Source organism: Triticum urartu, chromosome 2 (assembly GCF_003073215.2).
Source record: "Triticum urartu cultivar G1812 chromosome 2, Tu2.1, whole genome shotgun sequence".
In the NCBI taxonomy this organism is placed as follows: Eukaryota; Viridiplantae; Streptophyta; class Magnoliopsida; order Poales; family Poaceae; genus Triticum; species Triticum urartu.
This window is the reverse complement of record NC_053023.1, coordinates 37,933,553-37,944,004: the sequence shown is the minus strand read 5'-3', so window position 1 is coordinate 37,944,004 and position 10,452 is coordinate 37,933,553. Positions and strand designations below refer to the sequence as shown.

The window sequence follows — 10,452 nt, the reverse complement described above, 5'->3', positions numbered from 1 at the left end:
TCTTTCCCGTTCCGCCGGTGCGGTGCGGCCCACGTCCCAAACCCCATACCCAACCCGATGCTTTGCCGACCTGCCAGCCACCCGCCCACCCGAACCGAACCAAACCAAACCCGGTCCGGATCCAGTCCGATCCCACCAGCCCAGCGCCCACCCGTGACCAGAAAGCAGAATTATGCCTTGCCACGCCAGCGGGGCGAAGCCGTGTCCGGTAACGACCCGGTTGGCGCCAGCGCCAGGCCGGCTCCCTCTCCCGCACCGCCTCTGCGCCGGCTACAAAAGGCGCCACAGGTGCGCCCCCCTGCACCCCGCGCTCCGGCCTCCCCTCTTCCCCTTCCGAGCTTTCGTTCCGGCCGCGCCTCTGCTCTGCTCTCCCGAGCCGCCTCCACGCGTCTCCGCGACCGTTTCCTTCCCCTTGTCCGTCAATTCTCGATTCGTTTCGAATCGCGATTGATTTCGCTCCTCGTCGCCTCCGCTCCCTGTGCTCGCAGGGGATTCGGCGCGTCCCGTCCTTCTCCGGGAGCGAGCGAGCGAACGATCGATCGATCGATCGATCGGGGATTCCGTCGAGCCGTCCGGCTATGCCTCTGCGTCTGATTTGATTTCGGGTGACCCCAGGGCCGAAGCAAGGTCAGTTTCCGGTGCTCGGTCGGTCAGATCGATTCCTTGGTTCCGTCACCTGCCTCTGCGTTCGTCTCGTCGGCGGTTTCAGATTTGAATTGAATTGAACGGCTGTCGCCCGTGCTGTCATCAGTTAATACGAGGTGAATTCGAGGCCCTCGTGGATTCTTGTTGTACCGGCTGATCTTGCTTTTGGCATATGTGCTCTCGGTCCTAGATGCAGAAGAGGGCGAGCGCTCTCGGTCAGATCTTCTCGGGTGATGATGCTTTTGACCTCTTACCAACCTGGAACCGGTGATCTGAGTTTGGATAATAATTAAATCCCTCCCAGTTTAGTTTCTTGGTCCCCCCAGTAGTCAATGGCAATTCTGATTTCGATCTGTTGGCGCTTCTCCAGATATTGGATTAAAGGCATAGGGGGAGCGGCATATCTTACCTGTGTCTGGATGATTATTACATTACCTCCTCTGTTTAATTCCTAAATCTACACGGTTCAATTTTAGTTGGTTCTCATTTAGATTTCTTGATGATTGTCCAGAAATTGGGATTATACGGCTTAGCGGGATTTACTTGTCATCCTTCATGACCTGTGTTTGAATAATCATACTCTCTGTCTATTTTCTTTTCTTCACAGTTCTGTTAGTCTCCACACAATTCCGATTTGGATTTTGGATTTGTTGCTGGTACTCCAGATATTGGAATTGTACGGCTTAGCGGGTGGCCCTATTTTCCCTCGGCACGGCGGTTCTTCTATGGCGCAACATTTTCTTACTCATCAATAATATAATTAGAACACACCAGACAAGTTTCTCTGCCTTAGTTTTGTCATTCTCAGCTCTTGCAGACACCATCTTGGAAGGGATATAATTGGAATCGGTGCTGTCTACCTGAGCTTCCCAGCCCAAACTTCCTTATAACTTCTACTCCTCGTTTGAATGCTTTAGTTGAGCCTAGTTTTCCCCTAATTTATAGAGACACATCTTGCCCGTTGCAGGTTTGACGAATGCAAAGTCCAACCTGATGCTGAGTTCAATCTGTTTGCAGTTTTTTCTAAATCTAATCTCTAATCAATTCATCATTACTTAGATAACCTTTAAAATCTTCTCACTAGGCAATATTTTAAATTCAGATTTATCTACGAAGGTGCCAGATGGAGATTCAAACTTGGCAAACCTTACAAGCAGAAAAGAGACTCCTCCATTTTTAACTCTCATCTCTTATTTTTATATCACCTAGCTACTTGTACATGCCTTTGATTTAGGCTTTTTTCTGCCCCTGTGATTGCAGATTTATTTTAGCCCAGAGCGTGCTGGTAGTCGAAATCTGTTAAAATCGTTTGGTTTGCATTCTATCTCTATGCGGTTCAATTCATTATCTGTACTCTTATCCTGTCGACTGCAGGACATAGTTAGGAAGTTTGGGCTTATGGGTAAATCTCTGTACAGTGAGTCAGGTTGTTTGGTTTAGTTGTGTTCCTCCACACATTGGTTGCAGGATTGGATCTGGAATGTGGAGAGCCCTGTGGTGTTGTATGTTGAAGGGGCTCTGAGCAGGTCAGGTTTGAATGGCTATTGCCTGTGTGGTCTTCTGGTTCTCATCACGTGTTTCTTCATCATCAGCTAATATGAGGTGGATTAGAGAGGTCCTGGTGGATTCTTATTACCAGCTGATCGCGCTTTTGGTGTGTGTTTGTGCTCCTTTGCTTGCAGCAGATGCAGAGTGTAGTAAGATGAATCATAGGGTGGAGATTTGGTTTCTGTTAGTCATTTTGATTGATTGGATAATGAAGCTTTGGATCTCTTACCAACCTGGAACTTGTGATCTGCGTTTGGATAATATATATTCCATCCCAATTCAATTTATTTGGCTTGCACAATACAATTTATCCCTTGGTAGTTCTGATCTGTATTCATTTGTGGTTTTCCAGAAATTGGGGTTAATTGGTTGATTGGATAATGAAGCTTTGGAACCTGGAACTTGCGATCAGTGTTTGGATAATGAATTCCGTCTCGATTCAGTTTATTTGGTTTGCACAGTACAATTTAGTCCTGGCAGTTCTGATCTGTATTCGTTTGTGGTTTTTCAGAAATTGGGCTTAGTAAGGTTTAGCAGGAGCAACCTATCTTCTTGCTGATTTGCATTTGGATGATTACGAACCCCTCTATTTAATTCCTTCTCCTCAATTCAATTTTAGTCTCCGACAATTCTGATTTGGATCTGTTGCTGGTTGTCCAGAAATTAGGATTATATGGCTTAGCGGGAGCGACCTATCTTCTTGCTGACCTGTGCTTGGATGATCATTACTCTCTCTGTTCAGTTTCTTCTCCATAGCTCAATTAGTTGCCGGACAATTCTGATTTAGTTTTTTTGCTGGTTCTCCAGAAATTGGAATTATATGGCTTAGCGGGTGGTCCTATTTTTCCTCGGCATGGTGGTTCTTTCTGTGGCCCAACATATCCGGCCTTTATCCTCCCTTGATAATTTAACTTCCAAAATAGTTTCTTTGCCTTGGTTGGTAATTCTCAGCTCTTGCAGATGTTGACTTGGGAGCAAAATAATTGGAACCAGTGTTGTCTACCTGACTTTCCGGCTGAGACATGCTTACTTACCCTTTACCTCAACATTTGATGCATGCTTTAGCTGAGCCTACTTTTCCTCTTAAAGGTATCTTCCTCGTTGCAGGTCATAGTTGATTGAACTCGTCCAACCTGATGCCGACTTGAATCTGTTTGCAGCCTTTAAAATCATCTTACCAGACAATATTTTGAATTCTTATTTATCTTCCAAGGTTCAACCATGAAGATTCAAACTAATGGAACATCCTATAATGAAAAGACTGGTCCAGTTTTAACTTGCCTCTTATTTTTGTTTCACGTAGCTACTTGTTCATGTCTTTGATTTAGGTTTTTCCTTCTACCCTCCCTTTGGTTGCAGATTAAGCCCAAACCATGCTGGTAGTGTGTTGGTATCTGTTGTTTGCGATCTATCTATCTCTCCCTGGGTCAATTTGTTGTTTGTACTCTTGATCCCTGTGCTTGTCTTCTGCGCGTATCAGTTGCAGGATATATTTAGGAAGTCTGGGCCTGTGTGCAGGATACATATTTGGATATGTTGGTGGTTCTCCAGAAATTGGAATTATATGGCTTAACGGGAGCGACGCATCTTGCTGCTCTGCGTTTGGATAATTATCACTCCCTCTGTTCTGTCTTGGCTTCCCACAATTCTGATTTAAACTATTTCTTGGTGGCTCTCCAGAAATTGGAGTAATATGGCTTAGAAGGCGGTCCTATTTTGCCTCGGCATGGCGGTGCTGCTCTGCGTTTGGATAATTATCACTCCCTCTGTTTTACTCTTTTGTCTCCACTGTTCTGTTTTGGTTTCCCACAATTCTGATTTAAACTATTTCTTGGTAGCTCTCCAGAAATTGGAATAATATGGCTTAGAAGGCGGTCCTATTTGCCTCGTATGGCGGTTCTATCTGCGGCTAAAACTTTTTCAACCTTTTTTACTCTATAATTGAACTCGCTAGACATTAGGTTTTCTTTGCCTCAGTAATTATCAGCTCTTGCAGATACTGACTTGGAAAGGATATAACTGCAGTTTGGAACCGGCGTTTTTGTCCTCCATCATCCATACCTGACCCTAGACAGGCTTTACTTGTTCCCACTCATCATCCATGCTTTAGCTATTTATAAGCAGCATTTCCCCTAACAATTTTTTTTTATAGAAACGGTCTCTTGCTCGCTGCAGGTTGTAGTTGACGAACTCCTGTCCAGTTTGATGAATCCGTTTACTGATCTTCAAAATCAACTAGTACCGTTTCAATTCATTGTAACTTACATAACTTATAAATTATCTTACTAGACAATGTTTTAAATACAGATTCATATGCAGCACAAATATAAGGATAATCCAGAGCTTTCAAATAATGGCACATCCTACAACCGAAAAAGACTCTTACCTTCCTATATTTTTTAGTTTCATTTAGTTACTTCGCCATCTCTCTGATATAGGTTTTTGCCCCTGCCCTTCCTATGATTGCAGATTTTTCTTTAGCCCAGGCCATGTGGGCAATGACTAGCTCTTCATGATTATTATCTGTACTCCTGATCCCTGTGTTCTCTTGGTCTTCTGCGTGTGTGGGTTGGCAAGATATAATTTTGTTAGGAGTTTGGGCCCAAACCTTTGCTCTGGAGTCAGGTCAGTGTCTTGTATACGGTCTGTTTGTTTCATTTGTTATCGCCTCCTCTACAATTTGGCTTGCAGGACTGGACCTCGATCTGGTCTGGAAGTGAAGCTCCATGTGGTGTGTGAACGTATGGTGAAGGGGACTCGAGGCAGGTCAGTTTCCCATGTTTGGTCACATTGGTTTACTGGATTCCTCATCTGTGCTTGGTGACGTCAGATTTGAGTGGCTATACATTAAGTTCTTTGATTTATGTTCGTCTGATGGCTGTTTGGGATCTTCGTTCGGAATCTTCTTCAACCACAAAAACTTACACCTGGACTCCAGCTTGTTTCAACTGATTTACCAGATTTCACTATGGTCTGACTTTCCATGAAGAAACTTTAAGTATGCTGATTATATTTGGGCCGTCCATTGATTTGCATTGTTGGAGGTTTTATTGCAAGATTGTAGAGTTGGATAGACAGTTAGCGTGGGGACTTGGTGAAGCAAATGGACTTTCCTGATGGTTTTGACCTCTGATTACTGATCCTGAAGCATAATGATTTGGTCTTTGTGGTAGTTTTCAGTTTGAACTTGCATTCAGTGGCCTCATATCTTTGGTGCAGCTTGGAGTTGGTAGTGTGCACATCTGATGATTCTTTCAACTGTCCTGAAGCATCTTACTTGGTTCTGTTGTGCCATCCTACTGGTTACAGTATCTTATTCAACTTGCATGTGGTTTGGATGGAATATGATCTTATATTTTGCTCGAATCAAGAAAATGCTAGAAGTTTCAAACAAGGGTCCAAAATGGAAATATCAGTTCGTACTCAGTTTGTATAGCAGATTATCAAAGTTTGACTTGGCTATTAATTACCTGGTTACCATACTGTTTCATGAAGTTTGGTTTTGGTATTTGGCTGCTTGTATATTTTAACTTGCAAATTTATCACCTAATAGGAAGTAAAGATCGCATGTACATGAGCTTTGGATGCAGTAAAAATGTTAAGCATATTATATGAATATATGTGAATTGGTCATACTTGGATTTGTCAGTCTACTATTCTACATACTCTTGTCCATGATTGTACTTGGTTTGTTTATATACGTTCTTTAGGTTCATCTTATGACACAAAATTAAATTTTGGTGTGCACATAATTTTTAACTGAAAGATCCCACCCTTGCACTTGTGTTGGTTTAACAGTAGTGGCCTCCTGTAGTTGGGTAGTATTGATGACTTGACATGCAGAAAGAGGTTAGGAGTTCTTGCTATATATGTACTATAAAACAATGAAGAGTTGAAGGTTCTGAACTGGAAGCTTGAACAAATATTTTGCCCTGAACACTCCACCAATGTCCACTGAATATGATTCTGGTTTGTTGGTCTGGAGTTGATTTTCAGAAGTGATGTTCTTCTTATTGGTGCTTCTCATGTGAGATCTGGATTCTTCAATGCATCTTCTCGGTTTGCTGGGGAACTTCCTACGTTAAATTGACAACTAGCAAAACAGTCTGGCTAATTTGATGATTCCTAAACACACTGGCAAATATGATGATGAATCCCACTGATTACTTTCAACATACGGCAGTTTGTTTTCGTACTTCATTCATCCTGGATTTAAAGACACAAAGCGCTCACACATCTCTACGGTCTTCCAATGGCTCATTTGATCTCTTTACAGCAAACTGCTAACTTGATCTCGATTATGGAATCTTCCAATACATATTCTTATTAAATATATATAATATATATAATTTCATAGCATTTACACATCTGGCAGCCCTCTAATGGCTAATTTGACCTTCTTTTTGGCCGAAATGCTAATTTGATATGGATTATGGAATCTTCAATTACGTAAATCTATAATTTCATGGCGTTCACACATCTGACAGTCCTCTAATGGCTAATTGACCTTCTTTTCTGGCGAACTGCTAATTTGATCTGGATTCTGAATCTTGAACCACATATTCTCTTTAATTACATATATATTCGTAGTTTTCTGGAAACTTCCTAGTTTTAATTTAGTTGGCAAGTAGCAAAAGTACTAATTTGATTATTCCTGTCAATTGCTTAGACAAACCCATTCTGTTTCATACTACATAATAATCCTATATAGATTATAGACACGGAAGTATCTGTTAACAATTCTTACGGTCCTCTGACCCTGTATAAACTACAAAAGCTTTCTCTGTGCAAAGATTTGAATCTAGCTCATCCCACTAGATAAATTAGTTACTCCCATTCAGGTTCTGGAATTTATGGCATTCTTTGTTTGCGCCCCATGTCAGTCTTATGATGTTGTGAAAACTTTGCGTGAATATTTATTGCCAATCGCTTGTCGTGCCAATGTTGCCTTTGGTTGATTGCGTGGCTTGTATGCTTAGCTGAATATAATTGTTTGTAGTGTTTGCTGTTTTTTGTGTTTATGTAGGAGTAGTTTAACACTGCCTTTGCCGGTCCCAAGCCCGGATGAGAAAATGTGGAGGGGACTGCAGTTAGCTCCTCTGTATCGTTTACATTGAGTAGCAGTGAATGATGTGAGTAAGTTGCACAGACTGTCTAGTCGAATACCGAATCGTCACACAATGTGGTGGCAAGCTTTGGAATGCATCCTTTGCTATGAAGAATCTGGGCAAGTGTAATTTGTAGTCAGTCAGACTCCTCCAGGAACTTGCTGATTACTAGCTGTACAAGGTCAGTGTGTTTTACTTACGTTCCCAGAGGGAAGTGAGTGTATAGGAAGCTTTGAATGAAAGGCCTCATGTACCACACAATTCTCAAGAAAAGATGTAGTTCAATTGTTGTGGGTAAACTGCTTCCCTAGAAAATGTTGTGGTATTGTAGGTAATGGCAGCCTGACCCGCAGTGTAGCAGATGCAAGCAAGTGGGGATGGTTCACAAGTTCCCTGATAATTCCAGTTTCAGTAAACTAGCAGGTATGGTTTGCATGACTGATCCTGGATGGGCGTGGTAATCATAGCTCATAGCAGTGATTCAGGAGTTGGGAAATATGTACTCCCTCTGTAAAGAAATATAAAAGCGTTTAGAACACTACTTTAGTGACCTAAGCGCTCTTATACTTCTTTACGGAGGGATTTAATTACCACTAGTTGAGTTAATGATGTGTACTAGGTTAGTAGAGGAATTGTAATAATCTGTCAAAGCAAGTTCAGGGTGTGTTGGGAAATACTTCCTTCGTAAAGAAATATAAGAGAAGCTGGTTGTCCTTGAGCAGAGTTGTGGTTGTCGTTCTCACAATCTGATTTGCGCCCATAAGAAAGTCAGAGATGCAGACATGGTTCATTTTCAGAGTAGAAATTCAGGTCCGACGAAACTGAAGCTCTTCATCACCTTGTGCGTAGAGGTTCATTTTAGTTAGACACGCCGACAGTCAAGCTTTGCGCACTAGATGTCGCTGCAGTTTCGACTGTTTACAGATTTCCGGCCACAGAGTTTGTCTCGTCTTGTAATTTCATCGTGCTGGTGAGACCTATCTTAAATCTTGTCAGCACAGATTTGTTTTTTCTGTTAATATGCTGTTGAATCATTGGGCAGTTGTTTGTCGAGTTGGTGCTGATGTCCAGGAACCGTGGGTTATTCGGCATATGTGACCTGTTTTTCCTTTCTAATAAAGCACTAGTGGGCAGAGAAGCCAATGTGGGTGTCTATGTTGTTTTTTAATCAGAGAAACGAAAACAATGCATTTGAAAGCGAAAAGTATCTGTGTATTTAGCAGAGTTGATGCAGGTCACTATATTTTCTTATTTGTATTAGCTAGGGAGGCCATAGCAACATGCAAGGAAGTTATTTTTCGCATGAAAGAGTGGTGTCATGGCTAACTATGCTAAGGAGCCGGACGGCATTGCTGGCGCCAGCGGGAAAGAGATGGACAGGAAGATGGTTGGCTGTGGCATTGGAAGTCGGGTAGTGTGCTTGTTGGTTTGCTTGTTATGTGAGTGAAAGAGCGCTAGAGGTGTGTGTTTTATATCCGGGGCGGCTGGGCTAGTTGGCCTGGGCCCAAATCCGCAGGCACTCCATGTCGGATGCCGGGAGCCGCGTCGGGCGCTGCCTCGCCTCCATCGGCCGCCTTCGTCGTTGCCAGGAAGTAGAAAATACAGGTGCGTCACTGCCGAGGAGCCGCTGTGGGCTCCGCCACGAGCCGTGATGGGGAGGGTGCAATGCTCCACGCAGCGGGAGGTCAAGGCCGGGCTGTGCCCCACCGTCGGCACCGAGCCTCCGGTTGGGAGGCGCTAGCCATGCTGTCGTCCTCGAGTAGCAAGCCGGGGTCATTAAGAGCATGTTTAGTAGAACCTTCAAACTCTTAAAGCAGTTTTAAAAATTGAGAAGTGCCATTTTTTAGCATTTTTTAGGGGTTTTAAGGGTTGGGTTTGAGGGTTCTAATTAAGGGTTGGGTCTAATTAAGGGTTGGATTTGAGGGTTCTAGTCTTTGTCTCAATCCCAATCTTTAAATCTATCATTTCACATATCACAATTTATGACTACAAAAACACAATCAACCTCAAACAAACTACCCAATGACAATCATTGATGCATGGTTTAATAGTTTACATCACAAAATCATCATCTTCCCCCTTTCATCGGCACCATCACCAAAAAGTTGCACCTCGGCGCCATCTCCTAGACCACATTCGGGCTCCATCAAGCATCTCCATAGGCGCCGGCGGAGTCGTCCACACCGCCATCGCCACAACTACTCATCGGAGTGTCACCTCGAAAAGTAGAGGACGCATCAGGGAACATCCTCTTCCTCTCCGCGATGTCCTCCTTGTAGTCCTTCTACCATTGCAATTGGTCTTGATCCATGTCCTTCTTGGACATCATCATGTGCTCCTTCTCTTCCACCATGAGTTCTTTCCATACATTTGCCTCTTTGAGCTTGATCATCCTCTCCTCCAAGTCGGCTTTGCGCTTTGCTTCAACTTGTGCAAGCTTAACCTCTTTCTTCTTCTTGGTGATAAGAAGCTTCGTCTCCAATGTCTTCGTTGTCAATTCCTCTCTTGCCTTCATCATGTGCTCCATCTTCTCCCTTAGGCTTGACGCCTCTCCTTCCATCTTCACCCTTAGCTTGCCCTTCTTGTTTCCCTCGGGCTTGCCCAAGTTACTCTCCTCCTCATCTTCACTATCATCCATCCTAAGCATTGCCGACTTCTTGGGTGCGGTCTCTTATCCCTCAACTTCCACTTGTCAAAGGTTTGAAGAATTGCCCAAGCATGCTTAAATGGGAATGGATTGCCCTTGGAAGCAGCCATCTCCTTGTACCTCATGCCGGCAATTGTCTCCTATCAACCACACATAATCACATAAGAACCCACCAATAGCATAGTACACACACATAATCAAAATAGTGAAGAGATATGTACTCACATAGTCACTCTCCACGGTTCCACTAGGTGGTGCATCCCTCACTTGGTCCATGGCCGCACTCCAACGAGCACAAGCGGGCTTCATCAACTCCCACCGGCCTTGAAGCGACCGGTAAGTGCGAGAGATGAACCCACTATTCTTCGGCTTGATCCTACAATACGTGTCCTCGATCCTTTGCCAATACCGTTTACCGGTTTGATCAGTGCCGGTGCTTGCATCCGCCCCCACAGCTGCCCAAGCACGAACCAAGAGGATATCTTCCGCCTCGGTGTAGTTTGT

At 43.6% G+C, this 10,452-nt stretch overlaps 1 long non-coding RNA gene across 1 annotated transcript; it reads left to right on the top strand.

Moving 5' to 3' along the window:
- Positions 1–218: 218 nt before the first annotated feature.
- On the top strand, positions 219–8,019 carry LOC125535489. Its single transcript, XR_007294691.1, has 2 exons — positions 219–4,818; positions 4,885–8,019. It is a non-coding gene; the product is annotated as an uncharacterized LOC125535489 (long non-coding RNA).
- Positions 8,020–10,452: the final 2,433 nt, after the last annotated feature.